The sequence below is a fragment of the Saimiri boliviensis genome, chromosome 7, assembly GCF_048565385.1.
Source record: "Saimiri boliviensis isolate mSaiBol1 chromosome 7, mSaiBol1.pri, whole genome shotgun sequence".
Taxonomy (NCBI): Eukaryota; Metazoa; Chordata; class Mammalia; order Primates; family Cebidae; genus Saimiri; species Saimiri boliviensis.
Window position 1 is genome coordinate 100773208 of NC_133455.1, and position 14720 is coordinate 100787927.

Consider the following 14720-nt stretch of genomic DNA (forward strand, 5'->3'; position numbering starts at 1 on the left):
GCAAGATGAAATGAATTAAGTGGTTTAGAGTAGCACCTGGTACAGAGACTCTAGTAAGTGTGAGCCATTATCCTTCAGTCAACAAACAACTTTCGAACACCAAGTGCCTGGGGCAGTGCTGGGAGCCAAAGTTAACTAAGACTGGTCTCTGCATTTGAAACATAGAGTCACTTCTTTATTGCTCAAGTTGTTTCTTTCTGCTTTTAATAAAACCTTTTTGGGCCGGGCTTGGTGGCGCATGCCTGTAATCTTAGCACTTTGGGAGGCTGAGGTGGGTGGATCACCTGAGGTCAGGAGTTCAAGACCAGCCTGGCCATCATGGTGAAACCCCATCTTTAAAAAAACAAAAAAACAGGCCGGGCGCAGTGGTTCACGCCTGTGATCCCAGCACTTTGGGAGGCCGAGGCGGGTGGATCACGAGGTCAAGAGATTGAGACCATCCCGGTCAACATAGTGAAACCCCGTCTCTACTAAAGATACAAAACATTAGCTGGGCATGGTGGCTTGTGCCTGTAATCCCAGTTACTCAGGAGGCTGAGGCAGGAGAATTGCCTGAACCCAGGAGGCAGAGGTTGCGGTGAGCTGAGATCGCGCCATTGCACTCCAGCCTGGGTAGCAAGAGCGAAACTCCATCTCAAAAAACAAACAAACAAAAAAAACCACCTTTTGCCTCCTACAATGACATTCATTTTCTTGTTTTCTTTTCAGGTTTTTATCATTTTTGATAATAAATAATAAAGTAATGCTTTAAATTATACTGTCAATTCATCGTGTGTTCTCCTGTTCAAGGACAGTATGCACCTGCTCAAGGACGTCAGTTCCCCTCTACACACGTGCTGCCTAGGTTTTGATCAAGTTAACTTTTCGCTGATCTCCTGGGCCCTTTCCTCCCATTCCCATATCTATTATTTATTCTCCTTGGTCCCAGAGCAGTTGCCACCTCTTATTTATGGACTTTCCCCTCTGATCCTGCAAACTAATAGCATACCTAAAGAGAGAATAACCCAGTAATCCCTTGTTTCTTTTTCTGGCTCTTCACTCACTAGAAGTCTCTGAGTTTAATCAGGATTTTTAAAAATTGATGTGAATTTTATATGACACAGTATTAACCATTTTCGAGTGTACAATTCAGTGGTGTTTAGTACATACAGAGTTGTATACCACCTCTATTTTTTTTTCTTTATTTTTTTTTAAAGATGGGGTTTCACCATGATGGCCAGGCTGGTCTTGAACTCCTGACCTTGGGTGAACCTCCCACCTCAGCCTCCCAAAGGGTAGGATTACAGTTGTCAGTCACCGCGCCCGGCTCCACCTCTATTTTCAAAACTTTTTCCTATCTCCAAAAGAAAACCCCACATTCCTTAAGTAGGAAGGAATGTCCTAGTCTCCTCTCTAGCCCCTGGGCAACTACCAGTTTGCTCTCTGCCTCTAGGGATTTACCTATCCTAGATATATATTTGCATATAAATACTTTTTTCTTTTTTTTGAGATGGAGTCTTACTCTGTTGCTCAGGCTGGAATGCAGTGGTGTGATCTCAGCTTAACCTCCACTCCCGGGTTCAAGTGATTCTCCTGCCTCAGCCTCCCAAGAAGCTGGGACTACAGGTGTGCACCACTGCACCAAGCTAATTTTTGTATTTTTTTTTTAGAGTCGGAGTTTCACCATGATGGTCAGGCTGGTCTCGAACTCCTGACCTTAGGTAATCCACCTGCTTCTGCCTCTCGGAGTGCTGGGATTACAGGCGTGAGCCACCGCATCTGACCCCAAATTAAATACTTTCATAAAAATGAAATTATACACAATGTGACCTTTCTTTTTTTTTTTTTTTTGAGACAGAGTCTCACTCTGTTGCCAGGTGCCAGGCTGGAGTACAGTGGTGCAATCTCGGCTCACTGCAATCTCCGCTTCCTGCAATTCTGCCTCAGCCTCCCTAGTAGCTAGGACTACAGGCGCGTGCCACCACGCCCAGCTATTTTTTTTTTTTTTTTTTTTTTTTTTTTTTTTAGTAGAGACAGGGTTTCACCATGTTGGCCAGGATGGTCTCGATCTCTTGACCTTGTGATCCGCCTGCCTCGGTCTCCCAAAGTGTTGGGATTACAGGAGTGAGCCACCGTGTCTGGCCTACAATGTGACCTTTCTAGTCTGTCTTAATCAGGATTTTAGGATTATTTGCATGGAGCATAAATAACTAATTACACAGCATATCCAGGAAAATTGTCTCGAAAGGAGAATTTTGATTTTACTTAATTTTTGCTGTAGCCATGCCTCCTTTAGGGAACTTATGGATGGAGGTCTAAAGTAACCTGAATTCATGGAGGTAGAGGAAGGCTGAATAATTTACCCAAAGCGCTGGTGTGCACCGAGTGAGTTAGTAGTGTTGTTTTCTAACTGTGCTGAGATGGTTGACTCTTCCTTTCCTCCTCTGGTAACAAAGTGAAAAGGCAGGCCCTCATTGATTAGTACTTTTAGCCAATGTGTGGATGGGTGAGGGGAGGGTGTGGATTGGTGATGGGTGGGAATAAAAGGTGAGGGGTTGCGTGGAGGGGAAACCAGGTGGGAGTGTGAACTAAAGAATTTGGAGCTGGGCCGGGCGCGGTGGCTCAAGCCTGTAATCCCAGCACTTTGGGAGGCCAAGGTGGGTGGATCACGAGGTCAAGAGATCGAGACCATCCTGGTCAACACGGTGAAACCCCGTCTCTACTAAAAATACAAAAAATTAGCTGGGCGTGGTGGCACGTGCCTGTAATCCCAGCTACTCAGGAGGCTGAGGCAGGAGAATTGCTTGAAGCCAGGAGGCAGAGGTTGCAGTGAGCCGAGATCGCGCCATTGCACTCCAGCCTGGGTAACAAGAGCGAAACTCTGTCTCAAAAAAAAAAAAAAAAAAAAAAAAAAATTTGGAGCTGCTGATGTCAATTAGTTTGCTTCTCAAACCTCATGAAGGACAATGATTTTAGTAAAATCCAGAGGGGTTGTGATTTGATTAGCAGTGACTAAATAGATTATCACAAAAGAAAGGCAATCATCAGTGCAGACCCTAAAAGAAAAAGAGAACCCAGCCGGGCGCGGTGGCTCAAGCCTGTAATCCCAGCACTTTGGGAGGCCGAGGCGGGTGGATCACGAGGTCAAGAGATCGAGACCATCCCGGTCAACATAGTGAAACCCCGTCTCTACTAAAAATACAAAAAATCAGCTGGGCATGGTGGCGCGTGCCTGTAATCCCAGCTACTCAGGAGGCTGAGGCAGGAGAATTGCCTGAACCCAGGAGGCGGAGGTTGCGGTGAGCCGAGATCGCGCCATTGCACTCCAGCCTGGGTAACAGGAGCGGAACTCCGTCTCAAAAAAAAAAAAAAAAAAGAAAGAAAAAGAGAACCAAGGGGAAGAATTTGCCAACATGGTTCCAGGACTTTGAGACTCTCTAGAAAGAAATATCTTTAGAGATGAGAACGGCAATTCTACAGATAATATCTTGTTTCTAATACGCTGTACTTTCCTCAGGAACCGTCCCTTGCCCATTTTAGAGCTATTTGGGTCAAGATTAACTCTGCTAGTCTTCGGAATCATATCAGTCCTTATATTGCACGTCTGAGCAAAGAACTAATATAGAATTTGGTCTCTGGAATGTATCTACCCACAAAGAGAAAAAAACCACTGTAAAGAGTTCCATGTGATTTGGAATACCTCTAATTTTCCCTGGCATTTCAATTTGTTGAAAAATGCCCTACTTCCCCTTTAACCCCATGAGTTTAAAATATATATATATATATATATATATATATATATATATATATATATATGTATAGAATAGTTGTTTTAGAGTTACATGAGACTTTGGAGATCTTCTAGGCCAACATTTATCAAAGTTTGACTCCAAACTGACCACCAGCTTTGGAATGAGTTATTGGCATGTTTTTCAAATAGGCAGAGCCCTGGGCTGCATAGAATAAAAATTTGTGGAATCTGCAGTTTTATACACTCAATCACACCAAAATGTGAGAACTATAAATCTACTCATATTTCATTACTAATCAGAAAACTTTGAACCATGGGTGCAGATAACTCGCTGATAGTCACAATTGATATTTTTGAAATAGCTCATCTTCCTTTTTTTTTTTTTTTTCCCAAAGGGAAGCTTTGAAGTAGAAAAAAAGGAAATTTTGGTTATTTATTTATTTATTTTTGAGACGGAGTTTCTCTCTTGTTACCCAGGCTGGAGTGCAATGGCGCGATCTTGGCTCATCGCAACCTCTGCCTCCTGGGTTCACGCAATTCTCCTGCCTCAGCCTCCTGAGTAGCTGGGATTACAGGCATGCGCCACCATACCCAGCTAATTTTTTGTATTTTTAGTAGAGACGGGGTTTCACCATGTTGACCAGGATGGTCTCGATCTCTTGACCTTGTGATCCACCCGACTCGGCCTCCCAAAGTGCTGGGATTACGGGCTTGAGCCACCGCGCCCAGCCTACTTTTAAGTCTTTAATCCACCTTGAGTTCATTTTTGTATAAGATGTAAGGAAGGGCTTCAGTCTCTGTTTTCTTTATATGACTAGCCAGTTTTCACAGCACCATTTATTAACTAGAGAATCCTTTCCCCATTACTTGTTTTTGTCAGGTTTGCCAAAGATCAGATGGTTGTAGATGTGTGGTGTTGAAATATCTCATCTTCTAAATACACCAGTTTTTGGTTTTATAAAAACAGTTATTTATAGAGTAGCTTCTGTGTACAAGGCAACATGCTGAGACACTTGTTTATGTTATTATTATTATTATGTTCAAGACAGGGTCTCACTATGTAGCCCAGGCTGGTCTCGAACTCCTGACCTCAAGCGATCCACCCTTCACAACCTCCCAGAGTGCTGGGATTCCAGGCATGAGACTCCATGATTGGCCTATGTTACCTTTAGCAATCCTGCAAAATAGTTGTTTCACCTCTGAGCCGCCCCAGTATTCATGCCTGAACATAGAAATAATAATAGTTCCTACCTCTTGGATATAAATGAGATACTGTATGCAATGCACTTAGTACAGAACCTTCCGTAAAGTAAATACACAATAAAGGTTAGCTATTATCACTATTATTTGTTCACATTTTATACATGGAGGAACTGAAACATATGACATTAGGTAATACAGTCAAGGAAATGTGGAGGAGGAGGATGGATAGGAAATGGTAGAAACAGAATTCAAATCTCTGTGTGTTAGATTACAAAACCTAACTTTTCCCACTACTCTGATCTGTGTTTTACCTGTGCATGATCAGCGAAGCTCCCTTAGCTCATTTTCCCATTAAAAATAATTCTTTTGTTTCAGCCTTTTGCCCAGTCCTAGATTTTTGATACATTCTTGTTTACTGTTTTCTCATCCTTGAAGAGTCCTGGGCAGCTGCACAGCAGAAGTTGAATGAGTAATTCCTGTACATGCATGAAAGCCTGTCACTCAACTTCTTCATACCCGAGAGAAGTTCTGTAATCTGGCTGGCAGTAAAGAGAAAAACAAAAATCGGGGAATGCAGAAGTAGAAGCACTCCAAAAATCACACTTTCACTCACACAGACTCCTTTCTGAGCTCTTTTTAAAAAACAGCGAAGTATCATATTGAACAATCCAGCTGGGTGTCCAAAAATAGTGGCCTGGGGAGTCAGTGCCGGAGCATGCTAGCCTCAGACACCGGAGTGCACACCCTGGAGACTCCCAGGGGAAGTCCCCATTTTGGCCTCACATAGTGGCCATAATGAAACCTCACCTCGTGCTTCTCATGGTGAGGATTAATGGTGAAGTCCAGATGTGCAAGACTTAACTCAGCCACCAGCAGCACAATTTCCAAGTCATGTTATTTTTGTTCAAAATGAACTAGCCAGGTTGTGCTGTGGTTTTTCAATAGAAATTGGTGAGGGGAGAGAGCAGTAAGGAAAATAACTAATAGCTGAATGAAACCCCACAAAATTGTTTTCAGTCTCACTAACTCCAAATCTCCCCAAATAGAAAATACTTCTGTAATTATAAGATATATAATTTTCCTTCCTTTAGAAGAAGCAAGATGAATAGGGAATATTGCTTTCTAAGAAATAAAGTATTATCTTATGCTGAACAAATCATGTTTCCTTAACAAAGAATTTTATAGCTGGCCCGGCGCGGTGGCTCACGCCTGTAATCCCAGCACTTTGGGAGGCCGAGGCGGGTGGATCACGAGGTCAAGAGATCGAGACCATCCTGGTCAACATGGTGAAACCCCGTCTCTACTAAAAGTGCAAAAAATTATCTGGGCATGGTGGCACGTGCCTGTAATCCCAGCTACTCAGGAGGCTGAGGCAGGAGAATTGCTTGAACTCGGGAGGCGGAGGTTGAGGTGAGCCGAGATCGCGCCATTGTACTCCAGCCTGGGTAACAAGAGCGAAACTCCTTCTCAAAAAAAAAAAAAAAAAAAAAAAAAAGAATTTTATAGCTATATGTAAGTTAGTTAGCTCTGGATTTTATTAGAATTTTCCTTAAGAAGCTTATATGAAATATGAATAACATCCCAATTTTATGTCATAGCTTTACCATGAGCCTCCAGTCAAACCAGGCTGAGCTCAAACTGTTGGAAGCAAGTCCTTACAATCCTGCAGTTCCTGTCACCTGGAGAGAAGATGACAGGGACAGCAAGATTGTGAGGACAACGAGCTCATGCTATTCCTGTCGCCTGAGAGATGAGAAATTTTATTAAGCATATTTTACATATTCCAGAAGCTATGCTTTCATATTCACACACAACAGCTAAGAAAATTATCAGGATAACTTTGTGAGGAAAGAATTCTTTCCCAAAGCCATGCATGCCCTAAATGAAAGTGCCAGATCTGCTGGGTGTGGTGGCCTGTAATCCCAGCACTTTGGGAGGCTAAGGCAGGTGGATCAATTAAGCCCAGGAGTTTGAGACTAGCTTGGGCAACATGGCAAAACCTGGTATCTACCAAAAATACAAAAATTAGCTGGGTGTGGTGGCACATGTCAGTAGTCCCAGCTACTCAGGAGGTTGAGGTGGGAGGATTGCTGAGCTGAGGAGTTGGAGGCTGTGGTGACCTATGATTGCACCAGAGCACTCCAGCCTAGGTGACAGAGTGAGACCCTGTCTCAAAGAAAAATAAAAAAGGCCAGATCTGCTGGGTGCGGTGGCTCAAGCCTGTAATCCCAGCACTTTGGGAGGCCGAGGCGGGTGGATCACGAGGTCAAGAGATCGAGACCATCCTGGTCAACATGGTGAAACCCCGTCTCTACTAAAAGTGCAAAAAATTAGCTGGGCATGGTGGCACGTGCCTGTAATCCCAGCTACTCAGGAGGCTGAGGCAGGAGAATTGCCTGAGCCCAGGAGGCGGAGGTTGTGGTGAGCCGAGATCGCGCCATTGCACTCCAGCCTGGGTAACAAGGGCAAAACTCCGTCTCAAAAAAAAAAAAAAAAAAAAAGGCCAGATCTTGGGCCCAAGTCTCTCTGTCTTCAACGACCATGCTGGTTTCATTACACTATACTCCCCAGAATTCTCTGCCCCATCATCAATGAAGACAAATGAATAGTCAAATATTTTCTATTCATTATTATTGAAATAGTAAACAAATGTTCTAATTCTATCCATCAAAGTCTCAGTCAAGCACTGCCTATCATGAAGCTTTCGATTATTTCAATTATTTTGATTATTACAGCTTCTATCACGATTCTCTTCTTCCTCTGAACACATGCCACAAAGTGGAAGATGCGTGTCCTGGTACAGCTGTCTCTTGGGAACCACAAGGGATTGATTGGTTCCAGGACTCCTCCTCAGATACCAAAATCCAAGGATGCTTAAGTCCTTTATATAAAATGGCATGATATTTGCATGTAACCTACACATAGACTCCTGTATACTTTCAGTTATCTCTAGACTACTTATAATACCTAATACAATGTAAATGCTATATAGTTGTCATACCATATTGTTTTTTATTTTATTTTTATTTATTTATTTATTTATTTTTTTGAGACGGAGTTTCGCTCTTGTTACCTGGGCTGGAGTGCAATGGCGCGATCTCGGCTCACTGAAACTTCCGCCTCCTGGGCTCAGGCAATTCTCCTCCTTCAGCCTCCTGAGTAGCTGGGATTACAGGCACGAGCCACCACGCCCAGCTAATTTTTTGTATTTTTAGTAGAGACGGGGTTTCACTATGTTGACCAAGATGGTCTTGATCTCTTGACCTCGTGATCCACCCGCCTCAGCCTCCCAAAGTGCTGGGATTACAGGCTTGAGCCACCGCGCCCGGCTACCATATTGTTTTTTAAATTCATATTATTTTTAATTGTTATTTTGTTTGTTTATTTTTCAAGTATTTCCAATCCAAGGCTGTGGAACTCATGGATCTAGATGACCAACTACACTGGGTTTGTGCAAGAGAATAGGAGAGGCCGGGTGCAGTGGCTCATGCCTGTACTCCCAACATTTTAGGAGGCTTAGGTAGGAGGATCATCTGAGCTCACGAGTTCAAGACTAGCCTGGGCAACATAGTGAAATCCTGTCACTATAAAAAAACTAAAAAATTAGCCAGGAGTGGCGGCACATGCTTGTAGTCCCAGCTGCTCGGGAGGCTGAGGTGGGAGGATCTTTTGAGCCCAGGAGGTAGAGGCTGCAGTGAGCCGAAATTGTGCCACTGCACTCCAGCCTGAGCAATAAAGCAACAAGGCAAGAACCTGTCTTTAAAAAAAATGGTAGGAGACCACAATTTGGAAAGTTTTAGCAAGAATTCGTGCTTTTTACAGAGAATTAGAGAATCATTGTTTCTCAGGTTTTTTTTTTTTTTTTTTCCTACATTAAACTGTCTATAAAGAAGAGTAAACTAAGAAATGCTGAGCATCTAACGGTACAACTGCAAATCACTCAGTTTACTTGGTATCTGTTTTATCTTTAAAAGTTTCATGATGCTGTGTTAGCAACTACACTGGCAGGCCTGCTACATGTAGGTTTACTTTGCAGACAGGGAAAAATAATTGTTTTTTTTTTTTTTTTTTTTGAGACGGAGTTTCACTCTTGTTACCCAGGCTGGAGTGCAATGGCGCGATCTCGGCTCACCGCAACCTCTGCCTCCTGGGTTCAGGCAATTCTCCTGCCTCAGCCTCCCGAGTAGCTGGGATTACAGGCATGTGCCACCATGCCCAGCTAACTTTTTGTATTTTTAGTAGAGACGGGGTTTCACCATGTTGACCAGGATGGTCTTGATCTCTTGGCCTCGTGATCCACCCGCCTCGGCCTCCCAAAGTGCTGGGATTACAGGCGTGAGCCACCGTGCCCGGCCAAAACTTTTTTTTTTTTTTTAAGATGGGATTTCACCCCGACGGCCAGACTGGTCGTGAACTCCTGGCCTCAGGTGATCCACCCACCTTGGCCTCCCAAAGTACTAGGATTACAGGCGTGAGCCACCGTGCCCAGCATTTGAAAAATGTTTATGTTCCAAAAAGCATGGCATATCCGTCCTGTGGCTTCCACTTATCCTTGGTCGATTGCTCCACCCTCAAAAAATAAGCAGATCTCCAGATACGCGTGTCCCGTTTTGCAAAGCATAGGCCCAGACAAACACTAAAATTCCTTCAATTTTGAGAGGCCGTGGTTCAGTAATTTTAAAATTTGTCTTTTATAGCTATTTCTTTTTTTCTAATGTAAAACATTTAATTTAAAAATGTTGACACCACAATATATAAAATAGCTATTATAAATGCACATAGTGTATTCTATAGCTGCCAGGTTTCCTTTTTTTTTTTTTTTTTAAGGAAACTGAGTTACACTGTGGTTAAGACTTGTATCTTCACCCTTGAAAAAGCCCACATTCTATCACAGTGATGTATGGTCAGACTTAACAGCCCCAATTGTTAAACACTTGGATCAAGTCATGACCAGTTTTATTGCAAAAGGACCCTGTACACATTTATCAATTCTAGTACTTTAATAGCTACCCAACAAGTCATTAACATACAGAAACATGCATCATGAGAAGCAAGAAATATCACCCATCCCTTCTGCATATTAGCAACTTGTCACTCCTGAGCAACAGTGCTCACATCACTGAGGTCTGTGAACAGTCACTTTTCGGATTCATCCTGAGTTAAAGATGGAATAACTTAAGTACAAATGCAACATATTATAAACAATTTCTTACAAAAAAAGTCACAAATTAAACCAAAGTATTTTACAGAATTTACTACAAAACGCCATAAAAACTGCCTTCACTTAAACTCTCTCTCCCCGTATCCGGCGAGCTAACTGGATGTCTTTTGGCATGATGATGACTCTCTTAGCGTGGATGGCACACAGGTTAGTAGCTTCACTAGCCTCCTGCAGCACTCTGAAACCTCAGGTCGGTTTTGAAATCCTGCGCGATCTCCCTCACCAACCTCTGGAAAGGCAGCTTCCGGATAAGCAGTTCGGTCGATATTGTCATTGAAGTATTGTGTCTGTTATTTTGGTGGTGGGGACGGAGCTTTGTCGCCCAAGGTGAAGTGCCGTGGGGCAATCTCGGCTGACTGCAACCTCGGCCTCCTGGGTTCAAAGAATTCTGCTGCCTCACCCTCCCGAGTAGCTGGGATTACAGGTGTGCACCACACCCGCTCTGCTAATTTTTGTGTTCTTAGTGGAAACAAGGTTTCACTAGGTTGGCCGGGCTGGTCTCAAACTGCTGACCTCAAGTCATCTGCCCGCCTTGGTCTCCCTAAGTGCTGGGATTATAGTCATGAGCCACCGTGTCTGCCTTTACGTATTATGTCTATTTTTAAAGTTTTTTTAGTTTAATTTTATTTTTTCTTTTCTTTTTTTCTTTTTTCCCACCCAAGCAGTGAAGGAATATTTTTAAACCTTTTAACCACATTATAAACTGCTTGAAGAACTGTAAAGCACACCAGTGTTCACTTTCAGTCTTCCCCTTATGTGGTCTCACAATAGGCCTCTGATAAATATCAATCAGATGAATGAATTTCAGCTTGCAAAGATGGTCTTCATAAGTTTCTCGAAAATCACTTTTTTTGATTACCCCCAAAGAGATAGAACATCAAAACAGTTTCTCTCCAGGAACTTCATTTTCAAATGCTGAATATCTAAAACTGATTGATATATGTTAGACAGAGTCTTCTTTATACAGTCTATACACTGAAAAGATTTTCAAAACAGAAGGAGTCGGCCGGGCGCAGTGGCTCAAGCCTGTAATCCCAGCACTTTGGGAGGCTGAGGCGGGTGGATCACGAGGTCGAGAGATCGAGACCATCCTGGTCAACATGGTGATACCCCGTCTCTACTAAAAATACAAAAAATTAGCTGGGCATGGCGGCGCGTGCCTGTAATCCCAGCTACTCAGGAGGCTGAGGCAGGAGAATTGCCTGAACCCAGGAGGCGGAGGTTGTGGTGAGCCGAGATCGCGCCGTTGCACTCCAGCCTGGGTAACAAGAGCGAAACTCCGTCTCAAAAAAAAAAAAAAAGAAAAAAAAACAAAAACAAAAAACCAAAAAAAAAAAAAAACAGAAGGAGATATTATACAGACATGTACACTGTATTTTGTGGGGGTTTTTTGTTTTTTGGTTTTTTTTGAGACGGAGTTGCGCTCTTGTTACCCAGGCTGGAGTGCAACGGCGCGATCTCGGCTCACCGCAACCTCCGCCTCCTGGGTTCAGGCAATTCTCCTGCCTCAGCCTCCTGAGTAGCTGGGATTACAGGCACGCGCCGCCATGCCCAGCTAATTTTTTGTATTTTTAGTAGAGACGGGGTATCACCATGTTGACCAGGATGGTCTCGATCTCTCGACCTCGTGATCCACCCGCCTCAGCCTCCCAAAGTGCTGGGATTACAGGCTTGAGCCACCGCGCCCGGCTTACACTGTATTTTGTGTTGTGCTTATTAGGTTTTGCCAACACCGTATCAAATAACACTTCATAAAATGGAATATGCGAATATCCACAGAAAATTCTGCCAACAGAGTCTCTTGACAAAACAAGAAGCTCTAAAGAAGTACATGTCCATGTTCCAATTAGATTTAGACTTAATATTTGCTCGGTCAACTGTCTACATTGTTGGGTAGAAGACAAAGTCTTTTTGCATAAGCCATTTATTGAGTTTGCCTGACATTCAGCAATTTTAAATGATATGATAATGTGGCGATGGGGGGAGATCTTTGTCTATAGCTCTGATGATTTCTAAACAGATATGGTCAAATAGATTAAGGTCTGTAGGGCTGATTTTACCAGTTTGATAGTATTTCTCAGTTCCAGCTTTTGTGCTTTCTAGCTGTTGGCTGAACTTGTTTGATAATGATTATTATTATTTTTTTTTGAGATGGCGTTTCACTCTTGTTGTCCAGACTGGAGTGCAATGGCACAATCTCGGCTCACTGCAACCTCTGACTCCCAGGTTCAAGCAATTCTCCTGCCTTAGCCTCCCAAGTAGCTGGGATTACAGGCATGAGCCACCATGCCCAGCTAATTTTTTGTGTTTAGTAGAAATGGGGTTTCACCATGTTGGTCAGGCTGGTCTCAAACTCCTGACCTCAGGTGATCCACCTGCCTCAGCCTCCCAAAGTGCTGGGATTACAGGTATGAACCAGCGCACCTGGCCAATAACAAATTTTTGTATAGAGAATAGGATTGCTACTCAGTCAGAGAGGCTGAGCAGAAAGAAAGAGGGCTCTTGTCAAGAAAGCTGGCATTTAAAAATAATTTCATAGTTTCAGTAAGGGTGTGTGTGTGTGTGTGTGTGTGTGTGTGTGTGTGTGTGCATGTGTGTATGTGTGTGGTTAAAGGAGCTGCCAATAGAAATATAAGATAGGCCAGGCACAGTGGCTCGAGCGTGTAATACCAGCACTTGAGAGGCTGAGATGGGCAGATCACCTGAGGTCAGAAGTTCAAGACCAGGCTGGCCAAATTGGTGAAACCCCGTCTCTACTGAAAAAAAAAAAAAAAAAAAAATTGGCCAGGCGCAGCAGCTCATGCCTGTAATCCCAGCACTTTGGGAGGCCAAGACAGACCGATCATCGGAGCCCAGGAGTTCAAGATCAGCCTGAGCAACATGGCAAAACCCCATCTATAAAAAAAAAAAAAAAAAAAAAAAATACAAAAATTAGCTGGGTGTGGTGGCACATACCTATAGTCCCAGCTACTCAGGAGGTTGAGATGGGAGGATCACCTGAGCCCAGGAAATCCAGGCTGTAGTGAGCCACGATCACACCACTGCACTCTAGCCTATACTCTACTCACTCAAAACAAAAAAAAAAAAAAAAAAAAAAAAAGAAAGTCTACACTAACTAAGGGGACATAGAAATTAAATGATTAAACACGATTAATATCAAAATTCTATTTTTCAAAGAAATAAACAATTCTAAAATTTGTATGGAACAAAAGACACTGAATACACAAATCAAAATCTTGAGAAAGAAGAACAAAGTTACAGGTAGCATACTTTCTGATTTCAAGTTATATTAGAAAACTGTGGTAGTCAAAACTGTATGGTATTGGCATAAAAACAGACACATAGACTAATGGAAGAGCATAGAAGTCTCCCCAATAAACCCCAGCATACAAAATCAACTAATTTTCTTGTCTCTGTGTGTGTGTGTGTGTGTTTGAGACAGAGTCTCGCTCTGTTGCCCAGCCGGGAGTGCAATGGCATGATCTCAGCTCACTACAAACTCTGCCTCCCAGGTTCAAGTGATTCTCCTGCCTCAGCCTCCCAAGTAGCTGGGATTACAGGAGTGAGCCACCACACCTGGCTAGTTTTTGTATTTTTAGTAGCGTTGGGGTTTCACCATGTTGGCCAGGCTAGTCTTGAATTCCTGACCTCAAGTGATCCACCCACCTGGCCTTCCCGAACTGTTTGAAATACAAGTGTGATCCTGACAGCTTTGTTTACAGGAAAAAAAAAAAAAAAAAAAAACCAGAAAAAAAAAAAACAAGATACAGGTTTGAGCCACTACACTCAGCAAGTCAATGAATCTTCAACAGGGGCACCAAGAATACTCAATGGGGAAAGGATTGTCTCTTCAATAAGTTGTGGTAGGAAAAATGGATATCCACAAGCAAAAAAAAAAAAAAAAAAGAAAAAGAAAAAGAAATTGAACCCTTATCTTACACCATATACAAAAGTTGACTAAAAATGGATTAAGGACTTTTTTTTTTTGAGACGGAGTTTCGCTCTTGTTACCCAGGCTGGAGTGCAATGGCGCGATCTCGGCTCACCGCAACCTCCGCCTCCTGGGTTCAGGCAATTCTCCTGCCTCAGCCTCCTGAGTAGCTGGGATTACAGGCACGTGCCACCATGCCCAGCTAATTTTTTTTTTTTTTTTTTTTTTGTATTTTAGTAGAGACGGGGTTTCACCATGTTGACCAGGATGGTCTCCATCTCTTGACCTCGTGATCCACCCGCCTCGGCCTCCCAAAGTGCTGGGATTACAGGCTTGAGCCACCGCGCTCGGCTGATTAAGGACTTAAATAAGACCTGAAACCATGAAACTAGTAGAAGAAAATGGGGGTGGGATTAGGCAGCTTCTTTTCTTTTCTTTTCTTTTCTTTTTTTTGAGACGGAGTTTCGCTCTTGTTACCCAGGCTGGAGTGCAATGGCACGATCTCGGCTCAACACAACCTCCGCCTCCTGGGTTCAGGCAATTCTCCTGCCTCAGCCTCCTGAGTAGCTGGGATTATAGGCATGCGCCACCATGCCCAGCTAATTTTTTGTATTTTTAGTAGAGACAGGGCTTCA